The 19977-nt window shown below is 43.5% G+C and overlaps 3 long non-coding RNA genes across 5 annotated transcripts in view; 1 reads left to right on the forward strand and 2 right to left on the reverse strand.

Moving 5' to 3' along the window:
* The window catches only part of LOC115296667, an 8345-nt gene extending 5506 nt beyond the window's left edge, over positions 1–2839 (reverse strand). Inside the window, exons 1-3 of one of the 2 annotated variants that reach the window (XR_003910990.1) lie at positions 2688–2839; positions 2456–2552; positions 2093–2364 (exon numbers count right to left, since the gene is read on the reverse strand). This is a non-coding gene — a long non-coding RNA (uncharacterized LOC115296667). Of the gene's footprint in view, positions 1–2092; positions 2365–2455; positions 2553–2687 lie in introns of those variants that run through there. The other variant, XR_003910991.1, reaches the window with a different exon arrangement.
* A 2083-nt stretch (positions 2840–4922) lies between these two features.
* Positions 4923–13803, forward strand: LOC115296489. The gene is made up of 4 exons (XR_003910899.1): positions 4923–5097; positions 5296–5377; positions 9934–10225; positions 13540–13803. It is a non-coding gene; the product is annotated as an uncharacterized LOC115296489 (long non-coding RNA).
* Positions 8464–19246, reverse strand: LOC115296490. 2 transcript variants are annotated; one of them, XR_003910901.1, is made up of 4 exons: positions 18913–19246; positions 11315–11421; positions 9911–10031; positions 8464–8667 (listed from the first exon to the last, which is right to left on the reverse strand). It is a non-coding gene; the product is annotated as an uncharacterized LOC115296490 (long non-coding RNA). The 2 variants fall into 2 exon arrangements; XR_003910900.1 differs by lacking the exon at positions 18913–19246 and having other exon boundaries at positions 11315–11545.
* Between the last annotated feature and the right edge of the window lie 731 nt (positions 19247–19977).

Here is a 19977-nt window from a genome sequence, read left to right on the forward strand (position 1 = left end):
GAATTTGTTTTGCCTTTACTTTTCTTCCTCACCGTCTGGATTAGTGTATTAGTGTCCTAGGGCAGCCATGACAAATTACCACAAAATGGGGGGATTACAAAAACAGACATTTATTCCCTCACTCTTCCTGAGGCTTGAAATCCAAAATTAATATGCTGGCAGGGCCACACTCCCTCTGAAGGCTCTAGGGACGAATCCTTCACTGCCTCAGCCTAGCTTCAGCTGATTGCCAGCACACTTGGTGTGCCTCAGTCTACAAATGTGTCGTACCAACCTCTGCCGGTGTCATCGCATGGCCTTTTTTGCCATGTGTCTGTGTGTCTCTGTACCTCAGTATCCAAATTTCCTTCTTCTTAGATACCAGTCATATTGAACTTAGGCCCCGCCCTACATTATCATTTTAACATGATTACATCTGCAAAGGCCCTCTTTCCAAATAAGTTCACATTCACATATACCAGGGGTTAAGACTTGGGCACATCTTTTTGGGGGACACAATTCAACCCAAAACATTATCCTAGCTGCCAATGCTTCATTTTTAAAATAATTTGCCTCTAGTCTGCCGCTTCTGTAACATTGAGAATACAGACATTTCTAAGGAAATTTCCTGGACTCTTTAAGGACCGGTGGGCGCACACAGCTTCCCCAGGGGCTTCCTACCACCTGGACAGCCTTCCTGGCCATGTGACCAATTTCTAGATGCATTTCCGACCTCATTCCATACTGCTCCACACATCCACTGGTGCCGTTAGGGTCCTCCAGTCAATTTTACCTGTCCCTCCCCAGTGGCCTTTCCTGGAACAGATGTGCCTCCAGATCTCTATAAAAACACAGAATTGGGGTGCCTGGGTGGCTCAGATGGTTAAGCGTTCAGCTTCAGCTCAGGTCATGATCTCATGGCTCGTGGGTTCAAGCCCCATGTCGGGCTCTGTGCTGACAGCCAGCTCAGAGCCTGAAGCCTGCTTCAGATTCTGTATCTCCCTCTCTCTCTGACCCTCCCCTGCTCACACTGTCTCTGTTTCTCAAAAATAAATAATAAAAACCATAAAAAATTTTAAAAACCCACAGAACTCTGTGTCCCTCCCTAGAATCAGTAAATTAGAGTTGGTGGAGAGGACACTTTTGGAAGTCCATATCGTTCTAAACTGCTTCATTGAATAGCACATAGTTTTCATGGTTCAAAACTCAGTGTATAGGAACATAAACACAGCAAAGCATTTAGACTGCTCTCCTAAGTCCCTCTCCCCCATCAGTTTCTTGCCCCTTGTCCCTTATGTTATCCTTTTTTTCCTTAATGCAAATATGCACATATATCCTTATTTCCGCCTTTCTTGAAAAAATTAAATATATATCTGCAACCTGTTATTTCATTTTTTTCACATAACACTAGGTGCTAACGATCTCTTCATGTTAGGAGTGTATAGATGGATGTTCCCATTATATATATTTTATATTGTTGCATAATTTCCATTGTGTGAATTGGCTATAGTTTAACAACCAGTCTCTTATTGTTTTGTACTTGGGTTTTTTCTAACCTCTTCCTATTACAGACAATGTCACAATAAATGACTACATAAGTCACTTATTATGTGTACCATTGTTTCTTGGGACAGATGATCAGAAGTGGGGTCTCTAGATCAAAGGGTAAATGCGCCTGTAATTTTGTTAGCTATTGCCAGATACTTCTTCACAGGGACTAGGCCAACAACATATGAGAGTCTCCATCCCTCCCTTAGTGTTGCTGAAAGAAAGTGTCAAAGGTCTGCATGATCCTTATGCACGTAACTCAAAGTTTATGGCCCAAAGCCATCGAGCTTTGAAGGAAGAAATATTGAAATAAATGCTAATGCTGAGAAGACAACTTCTGTCCAACTTATCTCCTGAAAGACTACTAGCAGTTCCCCTAAGGAAGGGTCTCCTACTGGCACATGGTCCCTCAGGGACTTGAACCCAGAGAGTTTACCTTACTCCATCCTAAGTAGACAAGCTAACAGATCTTATAACGATGTAGCTCATGACCCACTTCTAGGCTAGATAAGAAGATGGTAAGGGACGTGGAAATGCTGGTCAAAGACAGGCTTTCTTTGGAGCATTAGCTGCTGTGTTCTGTTTTCTACTTCAATAGGCGCAGGAGTATACACTTCCCCTCTGCCTCAAGCCTAGTGTGAGGGCTTCACAGGGCCCGCTTGGAAGGTTTTGCATGAGTCCCCAAAGTTCGATGGGCATGGAAATGGGTATTTGATTCACAATGGAAAAGTCTAAACATGTGATGTTGTGGCTGCTTTGGGTCCATATGTCTTAGGGTGACCAGGCATCCCAATCTGTCCAGGACTGAAAGATCTCCCAAGATGTGAGCCTTCAGTGCTAAAAACAGAACAAAGCCAGGATGGTTGGTCACCAAGAGTAAGCAAAGATATTTTTCCAAGGAACAGAATGTAGACTCTGGAGACATTACCTAGTAATGAGTCATCTTGAAAAGAGGGCCCTTCCAAAGGAGCTCCTGGGAGGGTAGACGATCCCAGCAGAAGGTTCAACAACCAAACAGCATGCTTCTGTGGGAACCACAAGCAGCTAGACTGAAAAGCCTTGTCAGGGCAAAAAACCGCAATGAAGGAAACCCAAAAGCACCCCACCAAGGATGAGCTCACCCATGCACGTCTGGCTGAAGCACCAATGTCAAGTCATACCTCTCTTAGCTAAGGATTATGTCCTTTTCCTCCAGTTCCCTATGGTGGACACTGGGGCCCCATGACTCAGGACAAAAGACAGTCACAGCTGCTGGAGTGATGTTGAAAGACATCTGCTCCTGGAGGGCTTATCTCTGCCAAGAGCCACCTGCTCAAGGCCACACCCTCTTCCTGGGGAGGCCAGTGAGCAATGGCTGATAGATAGGGGAGAATAAAGGCCTGATCCCCTAGCCAAAACTGGGGGCAACTGGGAAAGGTCATCCCAGTTTCACTGCTGTCTGGGTTCAGGTAAGGCCCTAAAGAGACAGCATCACAGCTCAACTTTACCTTCTGGCTTCTCCTCCAGCTATTCCCCCTCCCCTTCTCTACCTTCTCCCGCTCCCTCCCCCTCCCATCTCACACGTGGTGATAACAACGTTTCACCCAGAGGCAGGTAAAACAGCTGGTAGGGAGTGAGTTCATTGGGGCCAAGTGGGTTTTTGTTACACTCACTGAATTCGGTTCATTCGATACACCACTTACAGAAACTTCTCGTGATTTTCACTATCCACAAAAGGAGTGAAATAGTGCTCCTTATTTCACAAAGACCTCAGGAAGAAATAAAAGGTGATTCAAACTCTGAGATAAGACTAGTCAAAGATTCAAGGCGCTACTTCAGACCAACACAGACCTCACAGCAGCACCACTAAGGTCACCATAAGGAGGATGTGGGAATTTTCTCTGAGTCACTTTACCCAGTTAGTTATTAACCCAGTTTGCCAAGTGCACTTAAGGGATCTCCTTAATAGAAATGATATGGGCTCTGTGTTGGCTCCAAGCAAATGTGAAAGCCTTGAACTTTACATTGACTTTTCCTGAGCCTTTGAAGACCCTTAATCACATTTGCTCAGGGGCATATGTTATATTTTTTTAATGTTTATTTATCTTTGGGAGAGAAAGAGGTAGAGCACAAGCGGGGAAGGAACAGAGAGGGAGTCACAGGACCTGAAGAAGTCTCCAGGCTCTGAACTGTCAGCACAGAGCCCAATGTGGGGCTTGAACCCATGAACCGTGAGATCATGACCTGAGCTGTAGTCAGATGCTTAACTGACTGAGCCACCCAAGCACCCTGGCATATGTTATTTTGGAAAAATAACTTTACATGTTTAGTGGAGATCATGTCACCAATGCCTCAAGAAGGGAAAACTCTGGCCTGTCTTTTCAGGGGTGTGACAATAGGGGGACAGCAGGTTGCAGCCACCAACCTCCTTCTCATCAAGTGTTCTGGGCCCTGGGGCACTTGAGGGGTTTACAGAAGTTAAGAAATGAGTGTGCATCTGTGATGTTTTCATATCAAGGGTCAAACAAACAAACAAACAAACAAAAACAGGTTTAAAGAAACCAGGAAAAGGGAAATACATACACTTTATCCACAAAATGTATTTTTTAACATCTGTTTTTCCTGTGCAGCTGTCTGGCCTGATTCCTCCATTGAAGACCAAAAAGTTAAATAATAATAACAATTGAAAATATTTTTTTCCAACTTATCTAGGATTAGAATACACTGGAATTAGAAAGCAACATACACTTCATGTAGTCAAACCCCTGTTTTATGTAGGCAAAGAAATGGCACCAGGAAGGTGACTCATGGTTAGTAATGGGACCCAGTTCTGCTGATACAGGCAGCCACCGGGGTAATGTCTTATGTGTGCACTCATTATATTCTATGGTTAATAACCTCACCTGAGAATTTGCAGGTTCTCCAAGTAGGTGAGAAAGGTGTTGTCTCCTCCAGATAACAGAGTTTTAGAAACATGAGGTGACGTTTCAAATCTCACAGCTAATAACCTGTGACACCCCTGCTTAAAATTATTCCAGGGAATATGGGTGGCTCAGTCTGTTAAGTCTCCAACTTTGGCTCAGGTCATGATTTCACGGTGCAATCCTGGGTTCGAGCCCCACGTCAGGCTCTGTGCTGACCGCTCAGAGCCTGGAGCCTGCTTCGGATTCTGTGTTTCCCTCGCTCGCTACCTCTCCCCTGCATTCTCTCTCTTTCTCTCTCTCAAAAATAAATACTAAAATGAATAAATAAATAAGGAAATAAAAAAAAAATTACTCCATGGTTCACCATACATTTTGAGACAAAGTGCATCCTGGCCCCACCTTCTCACTGGCCCCACCCCTCACTGACCCCACCCCTCACTGGCCCCACCCCTCACTAGCCCCACCTTTTCCCTGGCCCCATCCTCTCACTGGCCCTGCCTTCAAGGACTCTCTGGTCCTTCATATGCTTGTAGCCCATCTCAGCTGGTGGTGGCATTTCCCACCTGGTGCCCATCTGCACCTGCCATGCTTGCAGTGGCTGCTGGGGCAAACAGCAGAGTCCAGCAGGGTGGGCCTGTGGTCAGAGCGCCAACACTGGCTGTCCAGGGTGAGTCCTGGGGCCCCCGGGATCCAGCTCCCTCACCTGCAAGGGAAACTGGACTAGCTCACTTGTAGGGCTGACTCCTACCAGTCCACCCTCTGGTGCTGACCCCAGACCCCCAGCACAGCTCAGCCACACAGCTGACACCCCAAGGTCTTCTTAGCTCACCCCCCTAACTTCCTTTTGCTTCTTTTTTTCTAACAGCATGTCAGCTGAAACTAAAACTGGGTTCCCAGGGAAAATTATTTCCCATTATCAATACTTTCAAAGCAGACACGAGTGATTGGTATGCACTGTTAAAAGCTTAAGGGTATTTCATGAAGGGTTTTTTCAATGCAGAAACTTTCTTTTCTTTTTCTTTAAGTGTTTTATTTTTTTCTTGAGAGAGAGAGACAGACACAGAGCACAAGTAAGGGAAGGGGGGCAAAGAGACACAAAGACACAGAATCGGAAGCAGGCTCCAGGCTCTGAGCTGTCAGCACAGAGCCCAACCCACGACCCATGAGATCATGACCTGAGCTGAAGTCCAACACTCAACTGACTGAGCCACCGAGGTGCCCCAGAAATTTTACTTTCTTGAGTGAGGATTGTGAATGAATGGATGAGTGAAAAATATCCATGTGTCCTTTGGAACTTAGGTGAAATAGAGACATTCCCTGATATCCTTAAGTCCCTTGTTAGGTTGACAAAACATCTAGCAATTTTCCCCAACACAACTGTAACTAAATAATTATGCATGCAACCATTAGTATCTACCTATCCATCTAGAATAAAACTTCATTTCTCTTTTGATTGTTTTATCCTGAGCACCTAGTAGAGTCCATTACACAGAGCAGAGCCCCAACAAGTATTTGCTGGATGAATGAATAGCCCATCTCATCACGTGGCTCCCCAAGTGTGGCTGGTTACCGGCAGCAGCAGAGCCCTCCCTTGGGAATTTTTAGAAATGCAAATTCTAGGGCCTCATTGTAGCCTTACTGAATCAGAACTGTTGGGGGTGGGGTAGCCCAGCATTCTGTGTTTGGACAAGGCCTCCGGGTGACTCTGATGCTAACACAGAGTTTGTAATGCCCAAGATTTCAATATCATCCCCAAAACCAGAGACCACCAGGGAGACTGAGTCACGCATGCAAAAGCAAAGGGCAGTTTTATAATGGTTTAGGCTCGCCGGGCCTAAGTTCGGTCTCACAGCCTTCACCAACGCAGTGGATCCGTGCTGAGAGCCCTGAACAAGGGCTGAGCAGGGTTTCTATGGGGTTTGGGAAGGGGGAGTTACAAGAAATTGTGACATAGGTACAGTGACCCAATCATTACTGTATAATAGTATTGACAGCAACTTTAACCATACATTTTGTTTAGAGCGTTCGTTACTTTTGGTGGGACCCAATTACAACATTTAGGGTATCTTTGAAGTTAACCAATTACAGAGCGAGTTCAAGGTCTTATTTGGCGACCATCAGGTTAACCTTAACATTAGGCAACAGGGTCCTATCTAAAGTTTCTATCTGTAGGCCTCACCTTTAGGAATGTCGGGAGAGGTAGCTGGTCTTTCCTGATTGGATAACGCAAGGTGGTCTCTCCTGCCTCGGGAAATGTGTAACCGCCTAATAGTTCCGGAGAAACTGAACCTTAGACCTTCTAGTTTAGAGGGGGACCTCTGTCACGGAGTCTGTTAGGTTCAGACTTTGTTCTTACAGGTTCTGGTGAAATAGGTTTAAGACTTAGCACAAGACCCTATCCCATAAGGGATCTGAACAAGAGGCAGGAGAAACACAAAGGAACGTAAACATATGGCTTTGGCAAACCCAGAGGGACGAGGATAAGTGCCTGATGAAGCCGGGGTGGGGGGGGGGCATCCAAAGCTGCCTGGGCACAAAGAACCCTCCCGTAGCCCCGCAGCCAAATACATATCTGCAGATACTTCTGGGCACCAATGAACTAAGAGTGTTGAGGTGCGAGGCTGCCCCCAGGCATGTGACAGGTTTCTTGGCCTCAGAATGTTTGTTTGTTGAAGTAACAGAGTGGGGCGGGGTCCGGATTTGTGAACCCTTCTTGGGAAGGATTGCTTAGCACTGAAAAAATATGCTGGAATTTGCTTTCTTCAGTCTGAGAAAGAAGTCATCCGCTTTTGAGTATGAGCTGGCTGTAAGGATGACTGATAGTAATTGAAAATGTCTCCTCCCTTGGGCACCTGGGTGGCTCAGTCAGTTAAGTGTCTGACTCTGGCTCAGGTCATGATCTCATGGTTTGGGGGTTCAAGCCTCACTTTGGGCTCTGTGCTGACAGCTCAGGGTTTGAGGCCTACTTTAGATTCTGTCTCTCTCTCTCTCTCTCTCTCTCTCTCTCTCTTTCTCTCTCTGCTCCTCCCCGACTCTTGTTTTGTCTGTTTCTCTCTCACACACAAATAAATAAACATTAAATCAATAAAACATATCCTCTCTCAACAGCTATAAGTTGGCTCCCACAAGTCCTGCCTAGTGGTCTGGGAACTCCTGGGACAACACTGTCCAATTGGTTCCATATTCTCTCTTTTTCCAGAATTAGTTATCTTTAAAAATTACTTAGAAATTTGACTTAGAAATTACACATTTTATGATGCTCACAATTACTTAAGACTCATAGGAGTATGGGGGCGCCTGGGTGGCTCAGTCGACTAAGTGTCCAACTTTGGCTCAGGTCATGATCTCACAGTCCGTGGGTTCAAGCCCTGCATCGGGCTCTGTGCTAACAGCTCAGAGCCTGGAGCCTGCTTCAGATTCTGTGTCTTCCTCACTCTCTGCTCCTCCCCTACTCACTCTCTGTCTCTGTCTCTCAAAATAAAATAAAGACATAAGAAAACTTTTTAAAGAAAAAAAGACCCCTATGAGTATGCAAAAATGAATAGAGAAGGACACTTGGACACAACCACTTAGATGATTGTCCCCAAAAAGACCAAACTGGAGTTCACCATCTCCCCCTGGGCTTGAGGATTTGGACGGTTAACTCCTTCTGCAGGGCACCTGCCTTTCTGTTCCAGTTAGGATTCTTCAGTTCCCACTGGCCCCCAGTCCTGTCCTCCCCCATCTCCTTCCTCATGAGTTGTCACACTGAGCATGCTCTCCTTCACCAGGACTCCCAGCATGCCACAAGATTGGGGCTTTGCACATTAGAACCCTGTCGATGACTAGCTCATAGTTCAACAAACTACTTTTGTGATCTCCCTCCTCATAAGAACATTTGGCTTACTCTGCCCAGCCAAATTTGTGTAATTTTTAAACATCACTCTTTTCATTAAAAAAAAGCCAATGGCTATATTTGTTTAAAAAACAGATACAGAGATGAAAAAAAGAGAAGGGTCCTTGTAGAGAAGGGTGCTTGACTATACGCTGGGCATTGTTGGGTCCACCAAATCTAAGTCCAAAGGATGAAGCAGCAATACGTCATAGCATGGAATTGGTGTGTTGAGATCAGAGAATGGGGACTTCTCGAGGAAGTCACATGAATAGGGACTCAAGACTCCCACATCGCCCATCACCGAAGCACTGTAGCCTCTATCTTTGCCGTGATTATGACCTTGTCAGTCTTTCCCACAGCCCCCTAGATGGGAGAGAGAATTTAAAGTTGGATAGAGAAGCAAAATGCCAAATATCAAGTTTTATTTCTAAGAAAATGACCAGCTTTTGATTAAAAGACACATAACGTACCCACAATGCTTTTGGAATAAAAGTCAAACTTTTTTTTCCCACTGTCTTTCTAGTCTTTTTCATTTTCTGAACTGCTCTGTTTAATCATCCAAATTATTTGTTAGTGAAAATGTTCTTCCTGAAATATTAAATCTGTTTCCAGTCAATAAAAAAAAAATTTTTTTTAATGAGCAAAAGGAAAGTCAATGCCTGAGCCAGTGGGCCTTCTGGACTCACTGTTGTATGAATAATCGTTTTCTCATAAGTGGATTTATTCCCTATGGGTCTGTCCTGGTTTCCTTTGCAAACGGTTTGATGACCACGGCAATGTCTTCTGATGAAGACCCAACACTTTATTTTAAGTGCCTCTGTAGACTCGACTCAGCCAACGGGCTGGATCCTGCCTGTGACAGATGTTGTGGCTTCCCCTGGCCGAGGACTTCAGTTCCCTCCCAGTAGATGAGACACTTCATCCCTTGGACACCAGAAGCACCTTCCTGATTTCATCAGGCGAGATGAGATATTTGTCTGGAGGATGACCCCAATGTCATGGCTTAAGCAAACGAAACCTTGAACATACTTAGTAAGAGCATGAACTGTCTATGCACGATTGAGAAAATTATATTAGATTTTTAAAAAATAGTACATTCTTCTCGATGAGCCAGCAATATCTCAAAAATGATTTTGTAAAGGGAAAGATAAAGTAATCTCTGTATAAAATCTTTATGTTTTGGACACGGTAACCAAATTGGAGGACTAGAGAACACAGTGTCTGTGATTTCTCAAAAACAAAACAAAACAAAACTTTAAAATTAGGGGCATCTGGGTGGCTCAGCCAGTTAAGCATCTGACTTTGGCTCAGGTCACGATCTCTTGGTTTGTGAGTTTGAGCCCCGCATCAGGCTCTGTGCTGACAGCTCAGAGCCTGAAGTCTGCTTCGGATTCTGTGTCTCCCTCTCTCTCTATACCTCCCCCTGCTCGCACTCTGTCTCTCTCTCTCTCTCTCTCTCAAAAGTAAATCAACATTATAAAAAAATTTTAACTTTAAAACTAAAGCCTCAAAGCACAATAAAGCTCTAACTAAAATATATAGTCAACATATTTCTTTTGTGTAATTTAATCAGTGCTCCTCAACATTTAATGTGACAGTGACTCACCTACGTATCTTGTTACAAGGCAGATCCTGATTCAGAAGGTCTCAGAAGGGTCTCAGCCCCAAACACTACAGCTACCGCTGGTCTGTGGCCCATACTTTGAGCAGCAAGGATGCACACTGTTCTGAAAGCAAGTTTTTTCAAGGATGGTCAGTGGATAACATGTATGAGAATGTCCTGGATAACCTGTTAAAAAACAGAGTCCCATGTTCCACCTAAATCTGGGGTCCAGGGCTGAAGCCCGGGAATCTGCACTGAACAGACTGCTCACATGATTCTTATCAATGCTGAAGCTTGAGCACGGGCACTGTTTCATGGGTAAGTGATGAATTGGGGATAAATAAGAAGCTTGTATGGGAAGACTCTGGCTGTGGTAAGGATGCTCTTGTGTAGGTACCTGGAAGAGAAGGTGCCGAGTGGGTAAGCAGGTGCGGGCATTTATAGACTGGCAGGTGCAAGCCACTCAGGGGTCTAGATTATAGGGAAGGAGCTCTAGAAGCATTCATAATGATATGATGCTGTTCTAATTTCTGTTACTAAATTAAACTTTAATTCTCAGAACTGAGCACGTGTCCCCGATTTAAAAAAGAATGACTTGGAAAAAGTAGATCTTTGGTTAGTGGGACATCCTAGCCTTTAAGCTTTTATATGTTTTTATATATAAATTTATATATTATTTATATATAATACTTATATATTTTTTTATATATTTCCAGTTCTCAGCCCCCATCTCTTTGATGGAGGAGAAAATAATTTGTAAACAAATGCCAACATTTACCAAGTTCATTACTTCGCAAAAACAAACTTGGTGAAGATTTTACTTGTTTGGTGATAATAACAGCTAATATTTGCATGGCACTTATTATGCACCCAGAATTGTGACAAGGAAATTTACAATTGCAGTTAATCCTAAATATGAGACATGTGCCACCCACTGAGTTTTCCTCCATCATAAATCACTGATTTGTGAAAGGTGGGGCTGTTCATTTCTGAAATGGTACCAAGTAAAGTCATTTGCTGCCTTCACCACTTTCACCTCTTCCAGGGTGACATAGTGATTTTCTGTAAGAGAAGCTTAAAAACCAAGGGATCACATTTGGCTTTTCTTAAATAACGTTCCTTTTCTATGTAGTGCAGAGCGGTGCTGCTGAACACGCACTCACTCTGGGCCAGAGCATCTGGATTTGGTCAAAGCCGTAGGGAACAAGCGACCTGGGAGGTTTTCACTGAAAGGAAGGAAGAGAGAGAGAGAAAGAGCACCACAGGGTGATGCACTGGCCAGCGGCCAGCCAGGGACTCTGGCGTTGCCAACTCACATGGGGAGAATCATGGTTCATATCTCAGATTTAGGACTAACTGCTAACCTCTCGGCAATCTCTCCAGACCCCTGCCTTCCCACCATCTCACCTCTCTGAGCTGCGTGGTCCCTCACGTGGATGACACGGGAGCCACCCAACCACGTCTGCTGTTTCTTCCCGTGGTCTGTTCACACTACAGCACCTAGAATGACCCTCCTGGAAAAAAAAAAAAATCATCTCTTTCTTCTTAAAAAAAATCCTCTGAAACCTATCCATTTCACTTAGTGAAATCCAGTAATGGTCTGATCCTGCCTCACCTCTGGTCTCACCTCCTCCTACCCTCCCCTCTGTTCGGTGTAGCCTCCTCAAGCACCTGCTACCCCCAGGATATTTGCACTTCCTTTGTCTGAAATGCTCTTCCCCTCAGGTCCACATGGTTCAATTCTTTACCTCCCTCATATTGTTTTTGAAACTTAACCTTCTCAGGGAGGCCATTTTTGACAAGCTTTCTTCTATCCGTAACATATCCATTGCATTTATTTGTCTTGTGTTTATCATCATAAGACATGCCACATGATTTATTCATTTACCTGATCCATTCTGTCCCTCCCCAAAACCCCCATCTAGGACTGAAGCTTCATGAAGGCAGATATTTTCTATGTTTTGTTTACTGCTGAATCCCCAGTTTCTAAAACAGTATGTGGCTTCTAGTAGGCACTAGATAATATAATAGTTGACAAATGAATTTGTGGTTTTTTTCCTACCATCTTACAGTTTGTCCATCCATTTTTCTTCTCTTTTCTTGCCTTTTTTTTTTGGCTTGAGCTTTTGTTTTAGTTTTTTTATTTGTTCCCTTCTACTTGTTTGGAAGATGTAGTACTCTCTACACTCTATTCTGTTCCTAGAGTGGCTAATCTCTCAATTTTAATTTTTAAGTTTACCATGCATAAATTTAACTGAATCTAATCAGAATCTAATTAAGAATCTAATCAGAATCTTACCCCTGCAGAACAATATTGTTTTCACCTTCAAGTGACTCACTTCAGGCTGGCTTCCTGGATCATCTCAGTAGTTAATTATTTTTATGAGATTTGAATGTTCAACAATAAAATTAGCTGTTGTCACTAAAAAAGTAAAAGTAAAGAAAAAGAAAAGGAGACGGAAGAAAGAGAAAAACACCTATTCCTCCAGATGCTCAGCTTTGCTGCCATAGATTGCAGCCCAATACCCTAACCTTTGTCTTTGACCTTGAACCTTTAATTTCACCTTGTCAGGTGCAAGCAAAGAGCAAATAGGAAAGGCAGTTGTCTATTTGCTACATGTACTTATGCATTCCTTTACTTTCTCTTTTCATTTAATTTTATGTGTAGTCTCTTAAAAATTTTTTTAAATGTTTTTTTAAATTTATTTTTGAGAGACAGAGACAGTGCGAGCAGTGGAGGGTCAGAGAGAGAGGGAGATACAGAATCTGAAGCAGCTCCAGGCTCTGAGCTGTCAGCACAGAGCCCGATGCAGGGCTTGAACTCACAAACCGTGAAATGACGACCTGAGCTGCAGTCTGACGCTTAACTGACTGAGCCACCCAGGCGTCCCCTATGTGTAGTCTTTTAAAATAAAAAATACGTAGGGACACCTGGGTGGCTCAGTTGGTTAAGCATCCCACTTCAGGTCAGGTCATGATATCGCACAGTTCATGAATTCAAGCCCGTGTAGGCATCAGGCTGTCTGCTGTCAGCACAGAGCCTGCTTCAGAGCCTCTGTCTCCCTCTCTCTTCCCCTCCCCTGCTCGTGAGCATGCACACACACTCTCTCTCTCTCTCTCTCAAAAATAAATATCTTTTAAAAAGTAAATGAAATTAAACTAAGTTAAAAATGCCTGTCTTAGTCTTTTACTGGAACTCAGCCCATTCCTATTTAATGGACCTACCAGTAAACTCAGGCTTATCCTTTCCATCTTTGTGACTTTTACTTATTTCACTTTTTTTTGTTCTTTCTAGTCTTCTGTTTACAAGTAGTACTTTCCCCCTATTTTCTTTTTTCCAGAAGTCCTGTTCTGTTTTACTATTGGGCCAAAAACAGGTTATCACTTCTGTCCTGATATTCGCAATCCAGCCTTTACCGTTTCTACAGTTACAGTACAACGAATACAGCCAGATAATGCCAACACCCAACACCTGTTCACATTTGGGCGGCAGGGAGCCTGAGAAGCTGAAATAGGAATTAGGGGGCAAAACTGAATTTTTTCTCTACCTCCTAAACTTCTTTGTCACCTATTTATTATTAATGCCTTCTTTATAAAATTCTTTCACTGACCTAGTTCCACTCTTTCTAAAGGTAAGGACTAGAGAGTCGTCCAGAAGTCAGATCCTCACCAAGAGCTCAACGCTGCTGGGAGAACTGGGGGAGGTGAGAGCGGCGCAGGGCAGGCTGGGTAATCCAGCTCCTTGAGGCCAGTGGCAAAGCAGGGCTTGCTTCCGCCTCCTCATTGGCAACTGGTCCAGCCAGGCTGTGAGAGGGAAAACCATGGACCGTGTCACTGCAGAATTCCCACGGCATCCCAAGGACTACGATGTGCCATTTTTTGTACAGTTGTTATTATTGTTATTATTATTATTATTACTATTGCATTTATAGTTGATGTTTGCTAAAATGATTGTGCCTCTTATAGGAAAGTGGGTCAACAAAAAAAGTGATAAGAAAATAGAAGTTGTCACGATCTCAGTAACCAGAGAGGAAAACTGCTAGTTGTTAAGGGTATTTTCTTTTCTTTTTCTTTTTCTTTTCTTTTCTTTTTTCTTTTCTTTTCTTTTGTCTTTTTCATGTATTCACATTCATTCAGAATCTTGACTGATTTACTGCCTGGCTTTGAACTAGTTACCGAACTTCTCTGAATCTCACCTCCTCTTCTGAAAACTGGATTTATAAATAGCACTAGCCTCACTGAGCTGTGAGGAAGGCAAGGCCCATACAGTGTTCGGTGTAGATGCTAACAGAGTAAACACTCGGTAGATATTAGCTTTTGTCTCCTCCTTTCCTGCTGCTTCCTGCCCTTCTCTTCCCTTTTTCTCCCTCCACCGATATAGCCTTTCTCAGACTGCTAACCTTATTTCTTAGAGTTGGGAAGACAAAAAGAGATCATGACCATAAATATCATCTCTGTAAGAAGGACAGATATCATATGTTTGCACTCATAGGTCTAACAGGAGAATAGGAGAAACCTAATGGAGGTCCAGGGGGACGGGAAGAGGGAAACAGAGTTGGGGAGAGAGAGGGATGCAAAACTTGAGAGACTATTGAATACTGAAAATGAACTGAGAATTGAAGGGGGAGGGGGAGGGGGGGAAAGAGGTGGTGGTGATGGAGGAAGGCACTTGTGGGGAAGAGCACTGGGTGTTGTATGGAAACTAATTTGACAGTAAACTACTTTAAAAAATAATTAAATAAATAAATAAATAAATATCATCTCTGTAAACTGCAGGCTCCCAAATTTATTTCTAGTATATTAAATGCCACAGATTTACAATGTAGAAGACCAAATGTTTCCTCTTTCAAAAATATTTTGCAGTCACCTCCATGTCCACAGAAGCTAGGTGGATTCTAGAGGGAATACAAAAGTATTTAAGATAATATCCTCTCCCTTTACTCCTAATAATTGGGTTCCTACATTATTTCACAGGAACATTCCAGATATCAAATCATACTCTAAGAGTAAGAAATTAAACACTGTGTTATTGGCTCAGACACAAGAAAATAAAACATTAGGGGCGCCTGAATGGCTCAGTCAGTTGAACGTCTGGCTTTGGCTCAGGTCATGATCTCAAGGTTCGTGGGTTCGAGCCCCGTGTCAGGCTCTGTGCTGACAGCTAGCTCAGAGCCTGGAGCCTGCTTTGGATTCTGTGTCTCCCTCTCTCTCTGACCCTCCCCTGCTCACGCTGTCTGTCTCTCAAAAATAAATAAAAAACATTAAAAAAATTAAAAAAGAAAAGAAAAGAAAACATCAGAACATATTAGTGAGTTGGGGCGCCTGGGTGGCTCAGCGGGTTAAGCGTCCGACTTTGGCTCAGGTCATGATCAGGTCTGGAGCCTGCTTCAGATTCTGTATCTCCCTCTCTCTCTGACCCTTCCCTGCTCACGCTGTCTCTCTGTCTCTCAAAAATAATAAATAAATAAATAAATAAATAAATAAATAAATAAATAAACAAACAAACAAACAGACATTAGAACATATTAGTGAGTCCAGAAGCAAGCCCATGCGCTTATGGGAATTTCGTTAATGAAAACCGTGGCATTTCAAACCAGTGATGAAAGAAACTTCAAGAGTGTTGAGAAAATTGGCCATACATTTAGTAAAATAAAAGCCCCTTAGCTACCTCACCGTATGCAAAAAAGCAGGCTTTATATGGATTGAAGAGTTAAGAGAAAAAAAAGTTCTAAGAAAATGTAAATGAATCAGGTATTTAATGCCTCAGAGCAAAGCTGCAATCATTTACTATTAATCACGTGTCTGCGGGTCATCTGGGCAATTCTGTCAGTCTGGGCCTAGGGTGGCTGCTCTCTGGGCCGCTCCTGAGGTCAGCTAGCAGGTGGGCTGGGCCTTACCCTCTGGCGTGGCCCTACCCACGTGCTTACTGGTTGGCTGGACATTGACAGGGATGAGGCCAAGAAGGCCACGCACCTCCCATCTTGCCGTCAGCCCGCCTGGATGCGTCACACGGCAGAGGCAGGGTTTTAAGAAAGAGAGCAGGCAGTGTACACGGTCACTTCGCTGCCTTCCATTGGACAGTGCGGGTCATGCATGTGGCAACAGGTCCGTTTCTTGATGGGAGAAGCAAGCAAAGTTGGGTTGCGAACGGGCAGGGACACAAGGAGTGAAAAACTGTGGCCACTGTTGGAGTCTTCTATAACGTAAACTCATTTTTTATGCTTTCAGGATTGATTTCATAAAAATTTAAAACTCAGGCATGGTAACGGATTCTATAAAGTTAAAAAAATGTCATATTGAGAAAAATGTGAGATATGAGCAGTGTTTATAGCAGAAAAACTCCAACTCTCTTTCCCTCTCTCTCACATACGCATAATAATTGGCTTAAATAAAGAAGAAACAAAATAAATAGTAAGCAATGTTGTTAATAGAGGAAACTGGGATTGATAATGTTAGAAGTTTTTGATCAACCTTAAAAGAGACTAGCCTTGTAGGAAATGTCTTCACTTATTGTTTGGATTTTCTTTTAATTTGGTTAGATGCTTTGTTTTGTTTCCCAAGGGAGCAATAGCCTAGGCTAAGACTGTGTGGAATGCACCCCCAGCAGACAGCCAGCCTGAAAGGCGGGGACAGCCAGGGGACACTGAGCATGGGGGTCTGCAAGAGGCAGGCCTGTCAGATGCCGTGGTGTGGCCTCCAGGCTCCGACCGGCTGTGTAAGTCTGAGCCCCTCCAGAACACAAATGGATTTATTTGGCATATGAATTTTATTATTTTTATTTATATGAGCTAATCTACTAAAGCTTTATTTAAGTTCCTATAATTCGTAAAAATTAGAAGGCACGTAGTTTGGGGGGGGGGCAGGGATCTGTTTGCTTGAACTCTACCCACAAACATGGAGTAAGGAGCAGACCTACGATTCCCTGGGGATAGAAAATATAAAGCAAGGCAACCATTCCCACCCTCACCCCCGAAAACCTGGGTTGAAAAGAGGCGCTCATTTTGTGAGATGATGTCTTTTTGTATGACAAAAAGAAAGAGACAGAGACAGAGAAAGAAAGGAAAAGGGGAGGAGAGGAGAGGAAAAAGAAAGGAAAAGGAATGGAAGGAAGGGAGGAAAGAGGAGAGGAGAGGGGAGGGAAGGGGAGGGAGGAGAGGGAAGGGAGGGAGGAAATAGGACCACTTCAGGAAAGAAAATACATATCACTCATCATATGTGCTAAATAATGAAATTCAACCAAGTACACTCGAAGACTTAATTGGCTTGACCAATCGATTCCTGAATCAGGCAGCACCCCACCTAGCAAGGGCGGCCGAGCCTTGAAAAGTGGTAGAAAATGGAAGATTTTTACAGACAAAGGGTGGGGGCCAAAGAAAATGATTGTTCCAGACAAGGCCTTTTGCTAGGAAAGAAAGCAAGGCATCTTGTCACACAGATGCCCCCGTCTTCCTGTGGGAGACGGAGAGGACCCAGGTGACAGACTGGTTGACACCGATGGAAAGAAAATTTTTCTTGACTGACCTGTTGAGGCCACGTTTCTGGGGGAGGTGGAAACTGCAGTTAGATAGAGCTTTAGGCCCCTGGGGTTTGGGAACTTGGTCTAAGTGACTCCATTTGGGGCCTGGGAGGTTCTTTATTGTAACATATGTTAAAGTACACAATTCCGGGTGCATTGCAATGCACGTGCTTGTCTGGATTCTGAGTCCTGAAGTGTGTATATTTACATTTTGTTAAAGTGTGCTGAACTGGAGGTATGGTTTCCACACCTCCCCCTTGCAGCACATTGTCTGTAATGATTAAATTTTGAATCAAGTTTTCTCTTTTCCCCAACTAGTGAAAACACAAGAAAACAGTTAAGTGAGATTTTTTTAAAGGATGATCATGTAGGAACTTGTATCAATTTCCAGACATGACACAATATTTTAAAACGACTCCAGGCATAATACCTGTCAAATAGGGCACTGGTGTGGCTTTGGATTAGAATAGTAACAATACATATAAAGTCCACCGTCTTTACTTGGTGTAAAAATTACAGAAGGCTAACAAAAACATGCCAGCATTCTTCACATTTTCCGAGAGCATGGTATTTCATCTTGACACTAGCATGAACTTCTACCCGAATGAAAGCACTCGTGATTCCCCCAAATCACCACCCATCAACTCCCGCTCACTGGATTACTTACAGAGCAGGTACTTTTTACAGTTCCGTGTTGTAGATTAGCTGTCGGCTTACTGCTTTTAATGACTCCCAAAGGGTGGAGTTGGGCTACTTTTGTTCTGTGCTAAATCCATATTTTCTGAATATTTCTTCTGAGTGTTCTTTTAGGACCGAACTCTGGAAGGGACAGAAGCTGGAGTTTTGGAAAGAAAAAGTGGCATTGGACCTATTCCCTCCTGTTGATTTGTGATAGAAAAAAAAGGGAAAAAAGATGCACTCCTTATTCTGCAGGAGTTGAGAAATATCTTCAAACATCAGAACAGGGGTCACACATCAGATCATAACAGGACCTCACCCCATCCTACCTGAGTCTTCTTCTAGAGAGTATTTCTGCACAGAGTGCCTTCAGCCTCAGCCAGTCTGATGAACTCAGCTGCTTGAGAAGTTCTGAAGGATGAGACGGAATCCTGTCAGAAGTTTGCCATCGAGAGGGGCTTCCAAAGCCCCCACGGCCATGAACTTTCCCTTAGATGTCTGACACGTTTCATGATGGCATACCACCGTCAGATGGATTTTCTCCCTTTGCTTCGTTGAAACTGCTCATGTCCTGCATGCATGGAACTAATGTGCTGCACCTTCTACCAAATTTGCATCAACAGTTTGTCCTTTGCCGGCCTGGGCACATGTAGAAAGAGCCATCACAACACCCACGGCCCCAGGAACCCTTCCAATCGAGAAAGCCAGAAAATTTGGTGATGCAAGTGGTTTACCATATTTGCAGCCAAATGTTAACACCTGATAAAGCCAAAAAGGTGAATATCATGCCGTTGGTTTGGGGAATACTTACTGAATAATTCATTCCAGTAGAAACCTGAGCAAAGATGACTCTTGGCTTCTTCTGCAGTTTGTCCTCTGGCAAAAGTTTCCCACTTCCCTTTCAGGAAAGGATCAGTCAGCCCGTTGGTCAGTCTGAAGGCAGATTTTCTCAAGGATGGCGGCACTTTCTGGAGTTTTTGCGTTTACAGCCAGTGACTGCTTACCTGGACCCACAAACTATGTCTTTTTGGTCCCCAACCATGGGAATCATCTGCGCTCCTAAGTGAGCTAGCATGGTACCACAGACACAAGATTCCCAGCCAAGTCCATTACCAGCCCTCAGCTCAAGGCTTTACACCTAGGGAGCTGTTACACCCAGGGAGCTGGGAATCGCTGGGATAAGCCTGAGGCTTTGTTTTTAAATGTAAGCTCAGGACTTTCTGGGGAGGTACTAAAGAAAGAAAAGGCCCCGCCCATCAAAGAGTCAATAAATAACTTTTAAAAGTAACTTTGTGGGCTGTCTTCCAGCCCTACTGCTTTTACAGCCTATGGACTCTCAACTATCAAGTACAATTACTAAATAAAGGCAAATATCTTTCTTCTTGAGATCCTTTTCTGGGATCATAACAATTCCTCGTCCTTTAGAAGCTTGGAGTAAAGACAAATCAGAGGGGGAGCTATCCTTTTATAGACTAAAAGCAACCCCTGGCTCCCTTTGAAGTGGTGTGGCCGCCTGGGAGGGAGGTGAGCGTCTTCTGGATATTGCCACATGGAGGAACTTAGCCCAAAGGTTTTTTCCTGTCCTTGCCAGCAGCCAGGGATTGTAATTTTGAAAATGCTCAAATATTCTTGATATCTACACATCTTAATGGCATGACCTCCCCATATATTAAGTTAAAAAGCGAGGTACAGAATACTCTTTTAGTGTGCCACCTTTTAGCTAAGAAGAGGAATTAAGCTAAATGGTTTTAAGTATTAGCTTATATTTTCTAAAGTAATATTAGAATAAAACAAGAATGAAAATGTAAAGTATTTCAATAATATGTTATATTGATTACATGTTGAAATACTAATGCTTTGGATATGGAATGAAATA

Source organism: Suricata suricatta, chromosome 7 (genome assembly GCF_006229205.1).
Source record: "Suricata suricatta isolate VVHF042 chromosome 7, meerkat_22Aug2017_6uvM2_HiC, whole genome shotgun sequence".
Lineage (NCBI taxonomy): Eukaryota > Metazoa > Chordata > Mammalia > Carnivora > Herpestidae > Suricata > Suricata suricatta.